Below are 24,208 nucleotides of genomic sequence, written 5' to 3' on the forward strand. Positions count from 1 at the left end.
GATGGTATTTCCCCTTCCAAATTCTAAGAGTTTCTCTTCCTCTCTCTCTCTCCAAGCATCATTCTATTTCCCCCTTGTTTTCTTCTTCCTAACTTCCCTTTTCCCATTCAATGACTCTTCCTGAGTCATAGAGAGCTAGGGAGACGTGGTCATAACTTGGGAGAAGCATTCCTCTTCTTATGCGTTATGCTGGCCTTGCATTCTCAATCCAACAAAGGCTAAATTTTTGACATCTACAGTGGGTTAGGTATCCTGGGAAGACAGCCCATCTCCTCAGGAACTGGTTGCTTCTCCTTGTATTAATATCTTGATACATGCAGATCCCTTTAAAAGAGAGTAAGGGAAACACAGTGTTGCAGAGCTGAAACTTAAATCTGATAAGCTTAGGTCTATTTAAAAAGCTTCATTTTCCAGTTTTGTCACTTGCCTTCCTCAAACATATTCCCAGCACTCATAAGGTATAGACACTTGACTGACTTGAAAACCAGACAAATAGAAATTATACTGGACAAAGGGAAATCCCTCATATCTCCTGAGCACTGAATGGCTTATAGATCCTCCTCTTATTCACTATGCCATTTAATCCTTTGGACAGCCCTATGAGAAAGAAGGGCAAGACAGAAATTATTTCCCCACTTACTGGTGAAAAAATTGATAATCAAATAAATATTATTGTCCAAGGAAACAACTGCTAAATGTAGGATCCATATTAAAATCACTAGAATGTGGGTCTTCTGGTTTCTAAACACAATGCTATTTCATAATAATAGCTTCTATTTATTGAGCTCTGTATACCGAGTGTTCTGTGAATAACTTATATTAATTAATTTATTCAGTGTGTACAAATGCCAATGAAATGCATGTATTGCCCTATTTTACAAATGAGAAAACTAATATTCAGAAAGCTTAAATAAGTTAAACATACTTCAATATAGCTGAAACTAAAAAATAATAATAAAGCTTCTATATTTACTTTTTAAAAAAGTTAAATAAATTGCCCATCGGACACTGATAAAAGATTTAGCAAAGGTCAACACTGCCCTATGGTGGTGGTGATGTCTATCATATAGGGAAACTTCGGGGTTAAAATGGATTTCAGTACAGTGGAATACTTCATTTCTACACTCGTCTCTCCTAGTTTTTTGTTTGTTTGTTTGCTTTTCTCTACAGATATGTCTTACAATTCTTCTCCTACCTCAAGGCTATAGCTTTTTGGGTTCCTCTGCTAATTCCTCTTCCTCTACAATTGTCTTAATTTTGGAGTCCTCAAAGGCAAATCTTGAGCTCTCTTATTCCTCTCTCTGCAAGATTTTTATCCATCTCTGTAGATTCAAATACCACACATGAACTTCCAGAGAGTCTCAAACTTTTGTTTCCAGCTTAGCAGTATCCTCTAAGTTCTACACTTTCCCCCATATCCAGCTGACATTTTGGCATATCTGCTTGCCTGTCTTGCTGACATCCCAAATGTAACGACATTCCAAAGGGGAACATGTGATTCCCTCTTCACCAAACTCCTAAGCTGATCGTCTTAAAGTCTTCCCTTTCTCTGAAAATGACAGAACCACTGGAACAGTTGCGAAAGCTAGAAACTATGGTTCTTCCATTTCTTCAGTCATCACAGTCTATCAGCAAGTCCTATTGGCTCTGTTTCCCAAATGTATCCTGAAAGTCTCTAGTCTTTTCTGTTTTAAGCCACCATTCATTTTCATCTGTGCCATCTCATAGATGCCCCACTGCACCCACTCTTGCCCCTTCTCATCTGTTCTCTTTAATTTTTTTTTTTTTTTGGAAAATGTAACCCAGCTCATGTCACTCCCCTATTTCAAAGTCCTCAATGATTTCCCATAGATTTCAGAAATCCTCAAACACCTTAAAGGTTTGTGTGACGTGGTTCGTGCCTTTATCTCCCTTCCTTCCTTCATTATACACCAGTCATGCTGACTTTCTAGAAGTTCTTAAAATTTTTCCAGCTCTGTCCCACTTCAGCACTCTTATCATTGCCTTTGTCTGGAAAGCTTCTCTCTTGACCTTTCGACCTGGCTGGCTTTTTGGTCTCATCTTGAACACTGTCTCCTATGAGAAGCCTTCTCTACCTACTTAGTCTTTATCACAGCACCATGCTTGCTTACTTCATCATAATTACCACAAACAGTAATTATTTATTTGTGTGTTTATTTATTGTCTGATTCTACTCGGACAGAGTTTTGTCAGTCTTGTCATTGTCACAATACAGTGTCTGCAGTTATGTGTTCCCGGTACACAAAGCTCAGGAAATATTTATTGAGTGAATGAATGGGTGAAACTCAATTTTAGTTATGAAGACTTCCATTTTCATAACTATGATGCCTTGGTCATGTTTATCCTCTGTGTGCTGTGCTCTGCAAACTCAAAGAGGCATCCCAGAGATGTACCAATATAGAAATGAGCTGCGGTCAGGACCTAACTTCTATTAAACAAGAACAAAGAGGACAAACTGTCTTAACCCAAAAGAATTTAGGCCGTTAGGCCAGATGCCAGAGTTTTTTGGCTTTTTCATTTCCTTAGGTACGTAACAGATTCAAATTTCTGAAAAGTCATCCAAAGTATGACTATATATTATAAAAACCATTTCACTTAGGCTTTAAACAAATGTCATGCTCTATTTAAATATCAGCCAGGCTTCTTATTAGCATGTACAGGGCTAGAGGCCATATCTAATCTAGGCCTTAATCTTTGTCACCAAAAGTAGGCAAACGTACAACCATAATAACTAGGAGTCTTATTTTAAGAGCCTACTTACTGTATGACAAGTGCGCCCCAGTACTATGTGCTCTATGTGTTATTTCTACTTAATCTTTGCAACAAACCTATGAGGAAAACGTTTTGCCCAACCAATAAAGATTTACTGAGCATGGCCCCACCCATCAGAACAAGACCCAGTTTCCTCCTCAGTCAGTCTCTCCCATCAGGAAGCTTTCATAAGCTTCGTATCCTTATCCATCAGGGGGTAGAGAGAATGAAAAATACAATCACAGAAAACTAATCAAATTGGACCACAGCCTTGTCTAACTCAATGAAACTATGAGGCATGCTGTGTAGGGCCACAGAGGATGAATGGGTCATGGTGGAGAGTTCTGACAAAATGTGGTCCAGTGGAGAAGGTAATGGCAAACAACTTCAATATTCTTGCCTTGAGAACCCCATGAACAGTATGAAAAGGCAAAAATATAGGACACTGAAACATAAATTCTCCAGGTTGGTAGATACTCAATACGCTCCTGGAGAAGAGTGGAGAAATAACTCCAGAAAGAATGAAGAAACAGAGCCAAAGCAAAAAACAACACCCAGTTATGGATGTGACTGGTGATGGAAGTAAAGTCTGATGCTGTAAAGAGCAATATTGCAATAGGAACCTGGACTGTTAGGTCCACGGATCAAGGCAAATTGGAAGTGGTCAAACAGGAGATGGCAGGAGTGAACATAGACATTTTAGGAATCAGTGAACTAAAATGTACTGGAATGGGTGAATTTAACTCAGATGACCATTATATCTACTACTGTAGGCAAGAATCCCTTAGAAGAAATGGAGTAGCCATCATAGTCAACAAAAGAATCCAAAATTCAGTACTTGGATGCAATCTCAAAAACTACAGAATGATCTCTGTTCGTTTCCAAGGCAAACCATTCACTATCACAGTAATCCAAGTCTATGCCCAACTAGTAATGCTAAAGAAGCTGAAGTTGAACTGAAGAAGCTGAAGGTTCTATGAAGACCTACAAGACCTTCTAGAACTAACAGCCTAAAAAGATTTCCTTTTCATTATAGGGGACTGGGATGCAAAAGTAGGAAGTCAAGAGATACCTGGAGTAATAGGCAAATTTGACCTTGGAGTACAAAATGAAGCAGGTCAAAGGCTAACAGAGTTTTGCCAAGAGAATGCACTGGTCATAGCAAACACCCTCTTCCAACAACACAAGAGAAGACTCTACACATGGACATCACCAGATGGTCAACACTGAAATCAGATTGATTATATTATTTGCAGCCAAAGATGGAGAACCTCTATACAGTCAGTGAAAACAAGACCAGGAGCTGACTGTGGCTCAGATCATGAACTCCTTATTGCCAAATTCAGACTGAAATTGAACAAAGTAGGGAAAACCACTAGACCATTCAGGTATGACCTAAATCAAATCCCTTATGATTATACAGTGGAAGTGACAAATAGATTCAAAGGATTAGATCTGATACACAGAGTGCCTGAAGAACTATGGATGGAGGTTTGTGACATTGTACAGGAGGCAGTGATCAAGACCATCCCCAACAAAAAGAAATGCAAAAAGGCAAAATGGTTGTCTGAAGAGGCCTTACAAATAGCTGAGAAAAGAAGAGAAGCTAAAGGCAAAGGAGAAAAGGAAAGATATACCCATCTGAATGCAGAGTTCCAAAGAATAGCAAGGAGAGGTAAGAAAGCCATCCTCAGTGACCAATGCAAAGAAAAAGAGGAAAACAATAGAATGGGAAAGACTACAGATCTCTTTGGGAGAAGGAAATGGCAACCAACTCCTGTACTCTTGCCTAGAGAATTCCGTGGACAAAGGAGCCTGGTGGGCTGCTGTCCACAGGGTCGCACAGAGTCTAACATGACTGAAGTGACTTAGCATACATGCATGCATGGATTGGAAAAGGAAATGGCAACCCACTCCAGTATTCTTCCCTGAAGGGTCCCAGGGACAGAGGAACCTGGTGGGCTGCCGTCTATGGGGTCACACAGAGTCAGATGACTGAAGTGACTTAGCAGCAGCACACATCTCTTCAAGAAAATTAGAGATACCAAGGGAACATTTCATGCAAAGATGGGCAGAATAAAGGACAGAAATGGTATGGACCTAACAGAAGCAGAAGATATTAAGAAGAGGTGGCAAGAATATACAGAAGAACTATACAAAAAAGATTTCCATGACCAGATAACCACAGTGCTGTGATCACTCACCTAGAGCCAGACATCCTGGAATGCAAAGTCAAGTGTGCCTTAGGAACCATCACTATGAAAAAGCTAGTGAAGGTGATGGAATTCCAGTTAAGCTACTTCAAATCCTGAAAGATGATGCTGTGAAAGTGCTGTACTCAATATGCCAGCAAATTTAGAAAACTCAGCGGTGGCCACAAAACTGGTAAAGGTCACTTTTAATTCCAATCCCAAAGAAAGGTAATGCCAAAGAATGTTCAAACTACTGCACAATTGCACTCATCCCCCATGCTAGTAAAGTAATGCTCAAAATTCTCCAAGCCAGGCTTCAACAGTACATGAACTGAGAATTCCAGATGTTCAAGCTGGATTTAGAAAAGGCAGAGAAACCAGAGATCAAATTGCCAACATCCGTTGGAGCATCAAAAAGCACAAGAGTTCCAGCAAAACATCTATTTCTGCTTTATTGACCACACCAAAGCCTTTGACTGTGTGGATTACAACAAACTATGGAAAATTCTTCAAGAGATGGAAATACTAGACCACTTAACTGCCTCCTGAGAAATCTGTATGCAGGTCAAGAAGCAACAGTTAGAACTGGACATGGAACAACAGACTAGTTCCAAATCGGGAAAGGAGTACGTCAAGGCTGTATATTGTCACTCTGCTTATTTAACTTATATGCAGAGTTCATCAAGCAAAAGGCCAGGCTGGAATCACGATTGCCAGGAGAAATATCAATAACTTCAGATACACAGATGACCCCACCCTTATGGCAGAAAGTGAAGAAGAACTAAAGAGCCTCTTGATGAAAGTGAAAGAGGAGAGTGAAAACGTTGGCTTAAAACTCAACATTCAGAAAACGAAGATCATGGCATCCAGTCCCATTACTTCATGGCAAATAGATGGGAAAACAGTGGAAACAGTGGCAGACTATATTTTTGGGTTCCAAAATCACTGCAGATGGTGACTGTAGCCATGAAATTAAAAGATGCTTGCTCCTTGGAAGAAAAATATGACCAACCTAGACAGCATATTAAAAAGCAGAAACATTACTTTGCCAACAAAGGTCCATCTCATCAAAGCTATGGTTTTTCCAGTAGTCATGTGTGGATGTGAGAGTTGGACTGTAAGGAAAGCTGAGTGCCAAAGAATTGATGATTTTGAACTGTGGTGTTGGAGAAGACTCTTGAGAGTCCCTTAGACTGCAAGGAGATCCAACCAGTCCATCCTAAAGGAAATCAGTCCTGAATATTCACGGGAAGGACTGATGCTGAAACTCCAATACTTTGGCCACCTGATGCGAAGAATGTACTCATTTGGAAAGACCTTAATGCTGGGAAAGATTGAAGGTGGAAGGAGAAGGGGACAACAAAGGATGAGATGGTTGGATGGCATTGCCAACTCGATGGACATGAGTTTGAGTAAGTGTCCAGAGTTGGTGATGGACAGGGAAGCCTGGCATGCTGCACTCCATGGGGTCGCAAAGAGTCGGAGTCAACTGAGCAACTGAATTGAATAAATAAAGACTATTAAGCTCACAACTGAGTGACTGAACTGACTGACTGGCTGAGGCTCAGAGAAGTGACATTACTTGCTCTTACACCAGGCTTATAGCTGGTAAGAGGTTACACGGAAATTAAACTCACGTTTTCTGATTTCAAAGTGAGCATTATTTAAAAAACATTGTGTTTTGGGGAAAAAAGATACTTATCAGTATCTTTTCTGCTGCACACTTTCTTCTTTTTTTGGCTGTACCTTGTGGCATGTGGGATCTTAGGTTCCCAACCAAGGCTCGAACCCATGCCCCCTGCAGTGGAAGCACAGAGTCTTAACTACTGGACCTCCCCCCTACAACCCCCGAAGTCCCACACATCAATATCTTTTTATTAAATTAAGTATACCATACTTTCTGATCAACTAATGAAATGTGATTCTCTTTAAGAAGCAATCTGTGTAAGCTCTCTGGCTCTCCACTATTTCTCTAGGGTGAAATTCTATCAGTGATCTTATCACAGAGAATAATCTTAATTTGCCTTCCCTGAGTAAATAATTGGCTCACAGATATTAGCTATTTCTTGTTACTTGAAGTCTCCTCAAAGAGAAAATGCATGCACTTCAATAATGATCTGTGAAACCTTTGGATTTCATGAAGTTGCTGATTAGGTCTGTACAAAGAGAAGAAAATGGTACCATTATTCCAATATTTATTTTCTATTTGGGGTTTTACTAAAACTTTTATTTGAAGTTTGAAAACCACTCCTCTTAAGAAATAGAGAAAAAAAGAGAAAGAATGAAGGGAGGGAGGGAAGAAGAAAGGAAAAGAGAAGGGAATAAAAAAAGAAAGTTGAGTCTTTTTTCTAGGAATGGCTTTCACAATTAAGTCATCCTGATACTACTGCCTCTTAAAGCTTCATAACCAACTTTGCACCTTTACTGATAAGTCTAACTTCCTACCTAACATCTCCAATAAGATGAATAGTAGATATAGATATTCTACACTTGAAATACCTAAAACTATATTCCTATTCCCCCAAATGTAATCATTCCCCAAATTTTCATCTCAGAAAAAGTCTACACCATTTGATACTAAAAATAAACAACCAAACAACTCTTGGAGTAATCCTTGCTTCCTATCTCTGCTACACATTTCACATCCAACGTTTGGCTTTACTGCCAAATTTTAAATATTTGTCCACTTTTCTCAGCATCTTCTGCTACCACTCTAGTCCAAGCCGTCATCATTTCTCATCTAGATGAGATGAGCTTCCTAACTGGTCTCCCTGCTGCTACGCTCACCCACCTTCATACAATTTGCTCTCTAGACAGCAGTCAAAGTCAGTTTTTAAAAAATGTAAATTAGATCATGTTACTCTCCCTCTCACAATTTTCCAAAGGTTTCCAATTATACCAAGAATAAAATCCAAACTCCTTGCTATAATTTAAGACAGAGTTTTCCAAAGCAAGCCATTATTAGGTTGTGAAACCAATATACTGGGTAAGGATTAGCGTTGTAAAATAAAATGGAAAAAAATCAAAGTTTATTGAAAGAACTTATGTTTAAGATGTGTGGTGTGTGTGTGTGTATAGTGGACTACAACATAAAATGCATTTCTTTCTGTGGATCCCATTAAAAGAGTTTGAAAACCATTAGCCTACAAGATCTTAAAGTTCTGTTTGCTCACATCTCCTGCATAATATTCCACCCCATCCCCTGCTCAGCAAAATACCTCAGCCTTTCTAGCATTCTTATTGCGACTTCAGAAGAAGGACAGCTTCTCCCCACCTCTGTCCCTAGCACTTGTCTGAATACTTCCAATTATTCATATGGATGGATCCTTCTTACCATTCAGATCTCAGCTCAAATGTCACCTGCTTAGAAGCTTTTCCTCTAACTAATCTAAAGCAGTCCCTACCACTTCTCTATCACATCACCCTAGTTTATTTTCTTATGTTGCTAACCATGCTGTTGCATATTTATTTGTCTGTACATTGTCTTTCTCAGAATAATGCAGGAATCTTAACTGTCCTGTTTGCCAAAGCTCCCCCTACACTTATAACAGCCTCTCAATAAATATTAGTTGATAGAATGTTGAATATTTCAGTTTTAAGAGGGTTTTTGTAAAATAGGGACACCTTATAATGAAATCCTTAAATAACTATAATAACACTGCTAGGAAAACAAGATGCTGCTGCTAAAACTGAACAGTGATTGGCAGGCAGGGCCCATGGGAGAGTCTGATGGTTCATTTGTCAGCTGATGGAGGAAAATCCAAATGTAGTGTATAAAAGGTAATTTCTGGGCATGCAAGGTATAAAATGTAGATTGGTTGACATTGAGCATAGAATAGTCAGGGACGTTGGCACAGTTTTTGTCTAGTGTGCTGTGGTACCTGGCAAGAAAACTCCTTAAAGTGTTCCTCTTGAATTCCCTTCAATAGTGGAACCAGGGGCAAAAACCTGCCTTCAGTCCTGAATGAAAGAAGAGGGACCCAGGAAGGCAAGTTAAGAGTGGCAACTGCTAAGAATGATGAGATGGGGCGGGGTCAGACTGGGAAGTGCCCTCAGGGATCCAGGCCCACAAGTAAACTCCAGAGTCAGAGGAAAAGAGGCCCCTCATTTCCTTCACAGTCCCAGCTAGCAAACTCCCCCGAGAGGTGAGTAGGATTATTACCTGGATCTTTATTTAATTCTTTCCAGGTGACCCATCATAAAGAGGCTTGTATGCTAAGCTGAGGAGCTTAAACTTTTCTTCTAGATACAAAGGAGAACCTCTGAGGAGTTTAAGCAGGAGAGTGGCCTGTTGGGGTGTCTTAGATCCCCTGGCTGCATGTGAAGGGGACTGAGGGTTTGCACATGTGGAAGCAGGAAACTTTGTGGCAGATGCACTATATGAGAAGCAATGAGCATCTAAACAAACACAAAGGCTGTGGGACATTTGTGCAGAGGGAATCTGACTCCATCCCTGGTGGCTCAGATGGTAAAGAATACGCCCGCAACGTTGGAGACGTGGGTTCAATCCCTGGGTCAGGAAGATCCCCTGGAGAAGGGAATGGCTACCCACTCCAGTACTCTTGCCTGGAGAATTCCACTGAACAGAGGAACCTGGTGGGCTACAGTCCATGGGGTCGCAAAGCGTTGGACACAACTGAGCAACTAACACTACTTACTGGTTAAGTGCTCCCCGTCTCTGGTCCCAAACCAGTTAGGAACTCCAAAGCCTTTTCTGGTCCCTATAAAATAAAACAGAGAATAGCATCTCCTTCAGAGACTGCTTTAGGGGCTGATATGATAATGCACGTAAACCCTAAGTGCCTGACACATAGTAAGTGCTCAGTAAATGTTAGCTATTACTATAGTCTGGTGGGCTAGAGTGCATGAGGTTGCAAAGAGTCGGACATGACTGAGTGACTAAGCAACATATTAGTTTTTCAGGCAGGCACTAGTATCATTTTTTAGCATGGTGGGGGACAATGAGGCAGACAGAAATAGGCTCCATATCCTGCAAATCAGAATTCACATTCAGTCAGCATCAGTTCCCATTCTATTGTTTTCCTCTAATTCTTTGCATTGATCACTGAGGAAGGCTTTCTTATCTCTCCTGGCTATTCTCTGGAACTCCACATTCAAATGGGTATATCTTTCCTTTTCTCCTTTGCCTTTTGCTTCTCTTTTCTCAGCTATTTGTAAGACCTCCTAGACAACCATTTTGCCTCTTTGCATTTTTTTTGTTGCTGTTTTTGGGGGTGGTCTTGATCACTGCCTCCTGTGCAATGTCATGAAGAGAGACTAGAGATCTCTTCAAGAAAATTAGAGATACCAAGGGAACATTTCATGCAAAGATGGGCAGAATAAAGGACAGAAATGGTATGGACCTAATAGAAGCAGAAGATATTAAGAAGAGGTGGCAGGAATACACAGAAGAACTATACAAAAAAGGATCTTCACGACCCAGATAACCACGATGGTGTGATCACTCACCTAGAGCCAGACATCCTCGAGTGCGAAGTCAGGTGGGCCTTAGGAAGCATCATTATGAACAAAGCCAGTGGAGGTGATGGAATTCCAGTTGAACTATTTCAAATTCTAAAAGATAATGCTGTGAAAGTGCTGCACCCAATATGCCAACAAATTTGGAAAACTCAGCAGTGGACACAGGACTGGAAAAGGTCAGTTTTCATTCTAATCCCAGAGAAGGGCAATACCAAAGAATGTTCAAACTATAGCACAATTGCACTCCTTCCACAAGCTAACAAGTAATGCTCAAAATTCTCTAAGCTAGGCTTCAACAGTACATGAACTGAGAATTCCAGATATTCAAGAGATGAATTTAGAAAAGGCAGAAGAACCAGAGATCAAATTGCCAGCATCGGCTGGATCATCAAAAAAAGCAAAAGAGTTCCAGAAAAACATTTACTTCTGCTTTACTGTCTACACCAAAGCCTTTAACTGTGTGAATCACAACAAACTATGGAAAATTCTTCAAGAGATGGGAATACCAGACCATATTACCTGCCTCCTGAGAAATCTGTATGCAGGTCTAGAAGCAACAGTTAGAACCAGACATGGAACAACAGACTGGTTCCAAATTGGGAAAGGAGTGTGTCAAGGCTATATATTGTCACCCTGCTTATTTAATTTATATGCAGAGTACATCACACGAAAGGCCAGGCTGGATGAAGCACAAGCTGGAATCAAGATTGCCAGGAGAAATATCAATAACCTCAGATATACAGATGACACTACCCTTATGGCAGAAAGTGAAGAGGAACTAAAGAGCCTCTTAATGAAAGTGAAACAGGAGAGTGAAAAAGCTGGCTTAAAACTCAACTTTCAGAAAACTAAGATCATGGCATCCAGTCCCATCACTTCATGGCAAATAGATGGGGAAACAATGGAAACAGTGACAGACTATTTTCTTCAACTCCAAAATCATTGCAGATGATGACTGCAGCCATGAAATTAAAAGATGCTTGCTCCTTGGAAGAAAAGCTATGACCAACCTAGACAGCATATTAAAAAGCAGAGACATTACTTTGCCAACAAAGGTCCGTCTCGTCAAAGCTATGGTTTTTCTAGTAGTCATGGATGGATGTGAGAGTTGGACCATAAAGAAAGCTGAGCACCAAATAATTGATGCTTTTGGACTGTGGTGTTGGAGAAGATTCTTGAGAGTCCCTTGAACTGCAAGGAGATCCAACCAGTCCATCCTAAAGGAAGTCAGTCCTGAATATTCATTGGAAGGACTGATGCTGAAGCTGAAACTCCAATACTTTGGCCACCTGATGTGAAGAATAAACTCATTTGGAAAGACCCTGATGCTGGGAAAGACTGAAGGCCGGAGGAGAGGGGACAACAGAGGATGAGATGGTTGGATGGCATCACCAACTTGATGGACATGAGATTCAGCAAGCTCAGGATTTGATGGACAGGGAAGCCTGGCAGGCTGTAGTCCATGGGGTCGCAGAATCTGACATGACTGAATGACTGAACTGAACTGAAGTTTGGCATCAGGTGGCCAAAGTATTGGAGCTTCTGCTTCAGCATCAGTCCTTCCAATGAATATTCAGGACTGATTTCCTTTAGGATAGACTTGTTGGATATTACAGTCCAAGGGACTCTCAAGAACCACAGTTCAGAAGCATCAATTATTCGGTGCTCAGCTTTCTTTATGGTCCAACTCTCACATCCATCCATGACTACTGGAAAAATCATAGCTTTTATGAGATGGACCTTTGTTAGCAAAATAATGTCTCTGCTTTTTAATATGCTATCTAGGTTGGTCATAGCTTTTCTTCCAAGGGGCAAGCATCTTTTAATTTCATGGTTGCAGTCACCATCTGCAGTAATTTTGGAGTCTAAGAAAATAAAGTCTGTCACTGTTTTCATTGTTTCCCCATCTATTTGCCATGAAGTGATGGGACTGGATGCCGTGATCTTAGTTTTTTGAAAGTTGGGTTTTAAGATAGCTTTTTCACTTTCCTCTTTCACTTTCATCAAGAGGCTCTTTAGTTCCTCTTCACTTTCTGCCATAAGGGTGGTGTCATCTGTGTATCTGAGGTTATTGATATTTCTCCTGGCAATCTTGATTCCAGCTTGTGCTTCATCCAGCCTGGCCTTTTGTGTGATGTACTCTGCATATAAGTTAAATAAGCAGGGCGACAATATACAGCCTCGACACACTCCTTTCCCAATTTGGAACCAGTCCGTTGTTCTATGTCCGGTTCTAACTATTGCTTCTTGACCTCCAAAGTTAAATAAGCAGGGCGACAATATACAGCCTCGACACACTCCTTTCCCAATTTGGAACCAGTCCGTTGTTCTATGTCCGGTTCTAACTATTGCTTCTTGACCTCCATACAGGTTTCTCAGGAGGCAGGTAATGTGGTCTGGTATTCCCAAGTCTTGAAGAATTTTCCACAGCTGGTTGTGATCTACACAAAGGCTTTGGTGTGGTTAATAAAGCAGAAGTAGATGTTTTTCTGGAACTCTCGTGCTTTTTTGATGATCCAGACGATGCTGGCAATTTAATCTCTGGTTCTTCTTCCTTTTCTAAATCCAGCTTGAACATCTGGAATTCTTAGTTCACGTACTGTTGAAGTTTAGCTTAGAGAATTTTGAGCAATATTTTCCTACCTTGTGGAGGGAGTGCAATTGTGCGGTAGTTTGAACATTGTTTGGTATTGCCCTTCTTTGAGATTGGAATGAAAACTGACCTTTTCCAGTCCTGTGGCCACTGCTGAGTTTTCCAAATTTGTTGGCATATTGGGTGCAGCACTTTCACAGCATTATCTTTAAGAATTTGAAATAGTTCAACTGGAATTCCATCACCTCCACTGGCTTTGTTCATAGTGATGCTTCCTAAGGCCCACCTGACTTCGCACTCCAAGATGTCTGGCTCTAGGTGAGTGATCACACCATCATGGTTATCTGGGTCATGAAGATATTTTTTGTATAGTTCTGTGTATTCTTGACACCTTTTCTTAGTATCTTCTACTTCTGTTAAGTCCATACCGTTTCTGTCCTTTATTCTGCCCATCTTTGCATGAAATATTCCCTGGTATCATCTCTAATTTTTTTGAAGAGAGCTCTAGTCTTTCCCATTCTGTTGTTTTCCTCTACTTCTTTGCATTGACCACTGAGGAAGGCTTTCTTATCTCTCCTTGCTATTCGTTGGAACTCTGCATTCAGATGGGTATATCTTTCCTTTTCTCCTTTGCCTTTAGCTTCTCTTCTTTTCTCAGCTATTTGTAAGGTCTCTTCAGACAACCATTTTGCCTTTTTGCATTTCTTTTTGTTGGGGATGGTCTTGATCACTGCCTCCTGTACAATGTCACGAACCTCTGTCCATAGTTCATCAGGCCCTCTTGGATGGGGGCAATGCTTTTAAACGTTTTTGCCTGTGGGGATGGTCTCATAGAAGTGAACATGGAGCTACAGAGTGAAAAATAAAAAGTATTTTGACAGACAGTGGAGTTACACTGAAAACCGCAATTCAGTGGAAGGAACAGAGTTAAACTGGTCTTGATTGGGGTGAGGATGTGACTGAGGCAGGACTGGTACCGGCCAAGCCAGGCCAGGTCAGAATCAGGGCTGCGATCCCTTGGCTCTGGCGCTTCCTTCCTGAGACAAGGCTCGCGTCTTAAGCGAGTGGGAGAGGCGGCAGCCATCCAGGCCCACAAAAGGTCCGGGGTTGAGGGCCCCTCAGCCTAGATTTTGTCTGCAAACCCAGTTTCTGAGGTGCCTAAAAGTGTACAAATAGTGAAGCCGGGCCCAGCCGAGCCAATTCATTACCTCGCCTCAGCGCTGCATGCTCATTATCTGCTCTCCATATCACCTCTCCTCAGGGGGCTCAAAGGAATCAGCAAATCCCCCGGCATCAGAGCTACGAATCCCCAGCACAACCCATTCACACGCAGCGGGGCGGCTGGGGATTAATTGGAGGGGGAATGTTGTGAATTCCAGAGAGTTCTTTCTCTTTGCCTCACAGCCGGTGGCCGGGGATATTGCTACATGAAAGCTTCCCTGTCAGTATCGATCATCATTGCCCGGGCTGCTACATTCCAGAGAATGAATTGGCCTCATTTGGTAACTCAACTGGAGTGGGGGATGGGGTGGGGTGTCTTTCCGGATGGGTCCACATTTGTGGTCCCCACTTCTTGCTCCATAAGTGGTTTCCAAAGACAAACAGAAATCCACAGGACCCCTTTTTCTTCCCGACTTGGGCGATGCTTAGTACAGCGTGACTCGGAAGGGTGGGAAAGGGCGGGACCTGGGTTAGGGCCCGGGCAGGAAATTAGTTGAGGCAAAGCCGCGTCTGAGGAGAGAAGCAGGCCAATAGCCCCCCAGGGTTTCTCTGATTGCTTTGATGCGAGGCCGACTTCCCCCTCCCATCCCGGGGCTTCTCGGCAGGAGGCCTGCGGGCTCTCTCCCTGCCCGCGCCGAACGGCGCCGGGGCCTAGGAGCCGAGGGAGCCCAAACCCCGCCGCACCCTGGGGCAGGGGCGCTCCAGCTAGGCAGATACGAAATGCAAGCGTCAGGCGCATTCCCTGAGAAAGCAGTTGCTGGAAGCCCAGAGAAAAGACAAAAGGAGCCTCTTCCTGGGATTTTATCTCTGAGGTCTGCAGACTGAAACCTTTCTCTAATTCTTACCTTTTTAAATGCATTATTGCTAGACTGCTTTTCCCTCATCCCCAACTGTCTGACTGTTGCTCGTTCTCCCGTCCTCCTAGACCCTCCCCCTGCCTATCTGCAGTATTTCCTGAAACTCCCACCAAGTGGAGAGTTCAGAGAATGTACCCTGGGAAATCCTGGAGTCTGGGCCTCTTCATGCCACCGCGAGAGGTACCTAAACTGAGGGTCCTGAGGGGCTGGCTGAAACCCCCGCCGGGCCCTGCTGTGGGGCTGTGTGGTGCCGGGCAAGTCGCTGGGCTCCCTCTGCCTCACTTTGGGCATCCGTCAGACAGATGATAATAACTGTTCTGCCTCCCTCTTATGACTGTGTAGGGATTAATGGAAAAAGGGATTTAAAAGCACTTTGTGATTTGTAAAGCGCTCAACAGAAGGTATGATGATTATTAAATTCTCTCATTGGGCATGGTATCGAATGTATTCGTGATCATTATAAAAACTTCATTCTGCATTTACCTCCCTCTATCTAACTAGTCCTGTGAAGTATGTCCAGGCAGAGACAGAGATAAAAAGTTAGCCAATGTACACAAAAGGAAAAACAAAAAACAAACAAAAAAACATGATTGTTATTATAATTTTCAAAAATAAAAACAAAGTGATACCCCTGCAGCATTTCAAATTATGGATGCCCAGAAGGTGACTCTCTCCACGTGGGCATTTTTCTAGTCCAATAGTCTATCTATTGGGGATTCTTTGGCATGGCAGCAGGCAAGCATTGGCCTGCAAATCAGAAACACTCTGTAATATTGAGCAAGTCATTTCCTCTCTCTGGGCTTCAGTTTCCCCATCGCTAAAATATGTGAGTAGGAGTGGACTTCCTTAAAATCTTTTACAATCCCTCTGTTTTGTCATTCTGTAGTTGCCTTGATTAATATTTAGCAACAGTTGGGGCTCCAAGGTCATTTCATATTTGCTAGAATATCAAAGAGTTTTACTAATCTTCGTCCAGGGATAAAGGACTAAGTGAGCAAACAATCCAGAATCATGCCAGCCACTTAGGGACCCTTAATTCTACTTAATCATAATGAGAATTTTTCAACATTTGGAAATTAATATGGGAAGAAGCATGACATCATGCCTTAGAACACTCCAGTGCAATTGGCACAGGATCTCATCGCAATTAGCACGGTTTCCTCACCCCCAGATGCTTTAATACTAAAAGTGCCTGCTTCACTTAGTAACTCCACTCTAAAAACTGACACCTGAAAACCACAACCTAGGTGTTACAAGAATCCTAAAGACCACAAGGTCAGCATTTCATTTCACCATTCAGTCTGCGAAATCTAGAGTTTCCCCGCTCAGGGTCTTTTATCTCTCTCCCAGGTGCCCTCGTCTGCCTTAGAAAGGCTGCTTTCCCCTTCCCAGCTGCTGTCAGCTGGCTTGTCTGTCCCCATTGGGAAACTTCAGGTTCAAGGCTCTGTCTGGGGAGGTCATATACAGCCTTGACTATTATTCTGATGGATTGTTTTAATTCTCCCCACTTTGATCATGTCAGTTCCCACAACAAACAAGGCTCACCAGAAGCATTCCTGGGCTCACAAAGGCAAACATGCTTGGCTTTGCATCACATGCCAGAGGCCAGAATTCTTTGGTTTTAGCTTCAAGGCTATATTAACCCTTGGTTGCATAAGTTTCCAGGTTAACACGTTTAACCTTCGTTTCCTGCAACCAAAGACATGTTAGGCTCCTCCAGAGAAGTGCAGTGATTTCCAGCCTTTAATTAAGTAAGGATCCAAGTGGCAGATGCAGTTCACACACTCTGGAGCCAAGTCCTGGCTACGAAGATTCTTTTGCTCCAAATGCTCTGCAGTTCACGGAGAGTAACTTCAGCTAATAAAAATAACTCTGTCTACTGAGTGCCAGGAGCCGTTTTAAACCACTTAAAATATTATCTCATCTAATATGAGCAAAATGTTAAGGTGAAATAAAGATTGTGGCAACTTCTTAAGTGAAGAAACCGAGAAGATAGAAGCTAAGAAGTCTGTCCAAGATTACATAGCTAGCCTGGAATGGGGCAAGGGTTTTAACCTGGATTTGCCTGACTTGAGGGGCAGTCTCTAACACTATTAGATATTAGCTGTCATTATGTGATAGTTGAAAGAGCTCTTGATTGAGAGTAAGGAAGCCAGAGTTGAAATCTCTGACTGTGGCCACCTCAGGCAAACCAGTTTTCTCCAAGCCTTGATTTCCCTAACTGTAAACTGAAGATAGAATTAAATCAGTTTTTTTTTTTCCCCAAACCTCAGTCATTCACTTTATTACTCATACCATTCATAATATTATTTAATAACTTTTTCTTTAACTCAATATGCTTTTTAAAACCAAGTGTTTTAAAATTAAATGTTACTAAATTAAAAACCAAAATGACTGGCTCAAAGTAGATGGTAGTAATAAAAATAAGATAATAAAAGCTATACCGTTAAATTCTAGCTAGATGCTATTGCTTGCCTGAGGCTCTAAGATGTAGGCTAATCTTATGTTAAACTGGAAAATATGCAAGCTGGTTAAGGACACTGCGAATCAGTTAAATTCTGTGGAGGATATACCAAGATATATATAAGATTTTGCCACAATGTAACAATATGGGAAGAAAATCCAACAACTTTCTGACTGTCTTACTTAATGTTACTGCAGAGGCGCCTGGTGGGCTGCTGTCTATGGGGTCGCACAGAGTCGGACACGACTGAAGCGACTCAGCAGCAGCAGCAGCAGCAACATTTAGATGTGTGCTACCTAAAGTTACCTCACCTGAATTTTTTCTGCATACAACCAGTGGTCCCCATCTAATATTTGACCAGAAAATGTTGTGGGTTTCTTTTTCAGCGTTTCTAACTCTAAAATACTTGATGCCGATGAGGCAAGTTAATATTAATTACTATTAAATTTGAAACTGAGTTCACTAGCACCTAGTGAGTATTTCCAGAACTCCAGAGAAGGTAAAATATCAAGGGACCTTGACAGTAAAAAAAAAAAAATCACTGTTATCGGTTTCTTTGAACAGCAAATAAATAGACTCTTCTCTAGGAAGTCTGGGAAGGACTTCAAATCCTTTAGCCATGTAATAATTTTGTATATTTACCATGGTGTGCACAGTGGGTTTTCAAAGTGTGGTTGAAAGCCCTGGGGACAACCAATACTCATTCAGGTCAAAACTATTTTCATGATAATACTAAGATGTTTCTAGAGGCTACATGAAGGAGATACTGCAACAGATGGAATGTAGAAGTAGATATGAGAATCCAGCTGTCTTCCATCGACAGACATTAAGGAGATTTACAAAATGTTAAACAATGTCTCTCTTCTCACTAATTTCTTTAATTTGAAGAAATACAGTTATTTTTTTCATAAAATTGAGTTATTTACGTTACCATATGAGTTTATTTAAAAGTAATTATTTTTAAAATATCTCAATTTACCTTCTAGTATGGTAAATATTGGTTAATATAATTCACATTAAAAAATCTCTTTGACTCTGCAATAATTCTTTATTTTTCCTGTCAGATACTTCTAAATATATTTTTTTAATTTTTAAAAATTTTATTTATTTATTTTTGGCTGCGCTGAGTCCTTGTTGCCTTGCTCTCTCTAGCTGAGGCGAGTTGGGGCTACTCTTTGTCACCGTGCACGAGCTTCTCATTGCAGTGGTCCCCCTTGTTTTGGAGCACAGGCTCTAGGCCCAGAGGCTAAGTAGTTATGGTGTGGACTCTATAGCTCGAGCTCAGTAGTTGTGGTGCCCAAGCTTAATTGTTCTGCAGCCTATGGAATCTTGCTGGACCAGAGATCGAACCTGTGTCCCCTGCTTTGACAGGTAGATTCTTATCCATCATGGCACCACAGGGAAGTCCCTCAATAACTCTTAAAAATATGTTCTGTAGCCAAAATGAGAATATCTAAAGGTGCTCGGTTCATGGGGTCACAAAGAGTCGGACACTGCTGAGCGACTGAACTGAAACTGAAAGGCCATTACAAACAGCAGCTCTGGAGTATATCAGCTGGATTATAAAGTAGGTGAAGTCAAACATTGTTCATCACAGAACTACCTGTAATGGAGAGGAGTAGGAAAAAACTATGGTTAGCAATACTGAATTGTTTAGTGACTAAGTCATGTCCGACTCTTTTGCAATCCCATGGATTCATAGCCTGACAGTTTCATCTGTCCTTGGGATTTTCCAGGCAAGAATACTGGAGTGGGTTGCCATTTCCTTCTCCAGGGGACCTTCCCAACCCAGGGACTGAACCCACATCTGCTTGGCAGGCAGATTCTTTACCACTGAGCCACCTGGGAAGCCCATAATGAATTATTACGGTTAGTAATAATGGAGCTAGCTTTTCTGAAATGATCAACTCAGTGACATCATTTGTGATTATGACAAAGGAAAATTAAGAAATGTAACCTGAAAATGTTTACATTTTATATATTAAAAACCAGAATCAGAACTTTGAATTCCAAATGCTGGGATTCCAGCAACGTAAAACATGTCTGCTCACATAGAGGCCTAGAATAGAATGTGGAAAGTAGAGATTTTTCTTGCAAAATTGGCATAGGAAAATTTATTCTTTCACAAAAATTATTTTTAATGGTGTCCCCAATTAACATATATAATTTCTACACAGTGGTAGTTAAAGTTTAATTTCTTATATAGTCAAGAGACTGCTGAAAGGTTGGGCTACTATAGCAATGGATCTCTGATCACACACTCAATTAGATCAACAAGTTGGGCCAGTGTAGCTTAGCTATTTTGTGAGCTGAATCCCATGAACTATATGGCTATAAATTGATTGTGACTATCAGCTGAGACCATGGCCAAAAACATATAATTGTCAATTAGTGTGTTTCACGTAGATAAGGCCAAAGTGTATTTGCACCTGCACTAAATGCCTCACTCTCATTTTGATTCTGGGAGTTCAATTTACAAAGAGAATTAACATTTCTCTTTATTTTAAGTGGTTTCTATGGATACCTTCTATGAAGCATTTCATTCACATCTATCCAATTTAAGCTTCTCATTTTAATTTAAATACACTTTCATTCCTTCAGAATGTGTATATGATATTCACAGTTCATTTTCTGAAAATAACCTGTGAAAAGCATTTATGCACACAAAATTTTAAGTTAATATCTTTAAGAGTTAAAAATGAGAAACTCCAACAATACAGAAATTCATAATCTCAAAATTGGAAATGTGTTTCCATCTGCCTCATACTCACTGAAAATCTGAACTGTAATCTAAAGAATCATGTTTTCTGATTTCAGGTTTGTTTGTTGTTTTATCCTTACTGGGTGCTTTTTTGTCCATTTCTTAATCTTATTTATTGTTGCAGTTTTCTTACTTTAGCATGCTGTTGCTGCTGCTGCTAAGTCGCTTCAGTCGTGTCCGACTCTGTGCAACCCCATAGACAGCAGCCCACCAGGCTTCCCTGTCCCTGGGATTCTCCAGACAAGAACACTGGAGTGGGTTGCCATTTCCTTCTCCAATGCATGAAAGTGAAAAGTGAAAGTGAAGTCGCTCAGTTGTGTCAGACTCTTCACGACCCCATGGACTGCAGCCCACCAGGCTCCTCTGTCCATGGGATTTTCAGGCATGAGTACTAGAGTGGAGTGCCATTGCCTTCTCCTACTTAGCATAGTTAGGATTAAAACTTTTTAGGTTCTAATGCCATTAATATTCAATAAGGTTTCTACTTAGTGTAGAAAAATTGAACAGCAACAAAAAAGGTTTTAGAAGACTACAACCTCAGATATATAATATTGCCAGTATTCGCTAAACTAATAAGCACCTATGTTAATATATAAGCTCTTGTTGAAGAAGAGATCTGATGTCATCTCCAGCTACAAATCTCTCTTTTTATATATACTGTGCAAATTTTATATACCTCAACCTAGAAACCAAGATCTTCCACATTTTGGCTCCAGATTTCTACCACCTCCATCTACCTCCCCTCCCTATGCAGACCCACTATGCCACAAATAGACCCACTGAGTTCTCCAGGGAGTTGGCCTCCTTTCAACCTCTGGCCTTTGCTCTCACCATCCTTTTTCTTGTGAAATGTTTCCTTCAAGACCCTCACTGTCTGTTAACTGAAATTTTATTCAGACCCTCAAGGCAGATGACCAACTCCCTTAGAAAGTTTTTCCTCATCCTCCCAACCAGAGGTGGCCACTTTGCTGTTAATGCCAAAGCAGTCTTAGTACTCTGCATAATCCCTGTTTGTTGGACTCATTTGTGTATTTGCTTTACCCTCTGCTTCAAAATAAAAACTCCTTTAATATTTTTATTTTATTTTTAATAAGTAATGCATGCATACAATAATATACTAGTCAGAGACCACCAAAAGACATTCAAGGAAACATGCTGGCTTCTTAACCTCACCCAGTTCTCCGCTCCAGAAGCATCCAATGTTACCAAGTCCATGTGTATCTTCTCAGAGGTAGTCTATGTGCGTGCGTGTGTGTGTGCGTGTGTGTGTGTGTGTACACAGATGGCAGCATGTACACAAATGGTATTTTCATGTTATTCTGCAGTGTGGACACATGATATTGGGCAGTTTATGCCTTATACAAGAGTGCCCAGTGGAAATGCAGTAAATGGGCCCTGCAACGTAGCCCGGGCTTTTGCCCAACTGCGTGCTCTGTGGTCTTGCTAAGTAGATTCTAAAGAAAGACAACTGTTTTAGATTTCCATGAACGGTCCTTAGGGCTGTCAATGGTCCTACTGTATATTTTTATTTCACTTTTAATTTTCACTTTGTGAAATATCTTTGTTATCTTCTTCACTTTGCACTCTTATAAGAAAGGACTTGCATTACAAATTCATATTTAAACACTGTCATCAGGAACAAGATTAATTTGCAAGACCTGTTTTCAGCAGTGGCCTATTTCTTTCAAGACTTGCCAGTTTACAAATCGTCACTGAAAATACTAAGTTGATATTATTGTTTTCAAATGAAATATCCATGAAAAGGCTTTCAGAAGTCATGAAAATATTAATTGTCATACTTATTATGGTGATTATTCTTTTTAGAAGCAAGAATTTTAAGAATGTTTACTAGGTTAGCTTTATTTGGAGTTTATTAAATCTAAAACATGTTTTTAAAATCTAATAATTATACCTTTTTATTTTCTCCAAATTAGCCTAAAATATTTTTTTAAAAAGGTTTCGTACCCTATTTTCATACCCTGAGGGCTCATTGGGTGTCAGTTGCAAAACATGTCAAAAATTCAAGGCTCTTATAGTTCCAGAAAAAAAATGTATCTTTAATGCTTCTCACTCCAGGGGTCCTCTTTTGATGTGTTGCTGCCCTCATTTTCCAATAGTTAAGTCTAAACCTGTGTTTTTTCTTAGAAAATTCATCGTTCTACTTTGGAGCCTGAAATTTGCCAGCCAGGACCATGGCTCCTTCCTGGATGTGAAAACCCAGAAATGCATTCTTACATCCAACCATCTGTTTGTATTTTATAAACCTATCTAGATTATAAGCCTTAGATACACCCATTTCAGAATTTTATTTTAAATGGCTCTGTCTCTCTGCTTGGACATGTTATATTTAAGTCAGAATCTCTGGAAGACAAAAAGACATTTTCCCATACCTTAAAAGATGAGAATATAAATATTTGCAATGCCATGGATATTTAGTACCCTTCCCCAGGGGATTTTCCTGACCCAGGAATTGAGCCTGGGTCTCCTGCATTACAGGCAGAGTCTTTACCATCTGAGCTACAGGGGAAATCCCTAAACTACCATCTATTTATTTATTTGGCTGTGCCAAGTCTTAGTTGCAGTCTGTAGGATCTTTAGTTCTGGCATATGAACTCGTAACTGTAGCGTGTAGGATCTAGTTCCCTGACCAGGGATGGAACCTAAGCCCCCTGCTTTGAGGCCTCAGAGTTCTAGCCACTGGGCCACCAGGGAAGTCCCTTTACTTCTGTTGACGTAAAAAAAAAAAAAAAAAAACACTGAGCTTTTAGATTTTTAACATAAAAATCAAATAATATGCCATTCATCAGTTACAAACCCAAGGACCATCTGTTCTTCACCTCAGTTCACCTCTGACCTCAGACTCAGGGAAGAGTGAGCAAGATGATGATGACAAAGTGATAAACAGGAGAAGAAGAAACTATGAAATTAATGATCAGCCTTTTCAGGTCTCCAAATGCCAGGGAGTCAAAAGCACTGTCAAAACATCCTGCTTCTTTTAAGGTTAAGATGTATTCCTGGTTTATTTTTCACAAAGCAATAATAAGTATTAAGACATTATCGCCTTTCTCTGCATTGAAGGGGCCCAGAATACTCTACTACAACATAAAAAATTATGTTGAGCTGATGGCATTTGAGAAGTCTCTTTTCCTTAGCTCTCTTATCTGCCTAAAAGCAGAGCCTCCCAAAAGAACTCAAGAGAATTCAGTTGTCACAAATTCCCTTCCTGGGAGCAACCAAGAAAGTCTGACTCTCATCACTGGCAAATGGAAACCAGCACCACACCTAAACAGACTGTCACATCTCCTCTCTCTTCTCCTAAGGGCTTACTTATCTTTCCTTAAATCATTTGTTTTCCAAAAAGTGTTCTTCTCCTGCTCCCCTTCCCCTATTAAAGCAGTACAAAGCCTCAAATTTTAACCATCTCCTTGTGTTACCTGTGTGTGTGTGTGTGTGAACTCCCGTGTGCATTGGACTTAGATGGATACAAACCTGTCTTTTCTCTTGCTAAATCTGTCTTTTGTCAGTTTGATTTGCATGCTCCCAGAGACTGAGGTGGAAAATGAGTTTTTCCCCCCTGACAGTTTGGCCAGGAGGGTGGAATATTGGGACTTTCAGCTTGCTCCAGATACTGAAGCCTCAGGACCTCTGATGAAGCTGGCAAGGGTCAGGTTTCTTTACTGTATCCTGGATTTCTACTTGGAGTCCAGTTGAAAAAGGGTGGTAAGAGCTTCTCTTTGTTTTTTCTAACTTTAGGCTGACAAAGAAAGTACTGGAAGGAATTAGTCTGGGGACATTCTGACTCTTGGGTGACTCAATTTTGACTACTCCTTTCCTTCTCAGGGCCACTGCTGTGTCCTATGTGTCCCG

At 40.9% G+C, this 24,208-nt stretch overlaps 1 long non-coding RNA gene across 1 annotated transcript in view; it reads right to left on the reverse strand.

The window, feature by feature from the left end:
• The window catches only part of LOC133244438 (uncharacterized), a 134,101-nt gene that overhangs the window by 100,793 nt on the left and 9,100 nt on the right, over positions 1-24,208 (reverse strand). The window contains exon 2 of the long non-coding RNA XR_009735405.1: positions 9,623-9,685. This is a non-coding gene — a long non-coding RNA (uncharacterized LOC133244438). The remainder of the gene's footprint in view (positions 1-9,622; positions 9,686-24,208) is intronic.

This window comes from Bos javanicus, chromosome 3 (assembly GCF_032452875.1).
Source record: "Bos javanicus breed banteng chromosome 3, ARS-OSU_banteng_1.0, whole genome shotgun sequence".
In the NCBI taxonomy this organism is placed as follows: domain Eukaryota; kingdom Metazoa; phylum Chordata; class Mammalia; order Artiodactyla; family Bovidae; genus Bos; species Bos javanicus.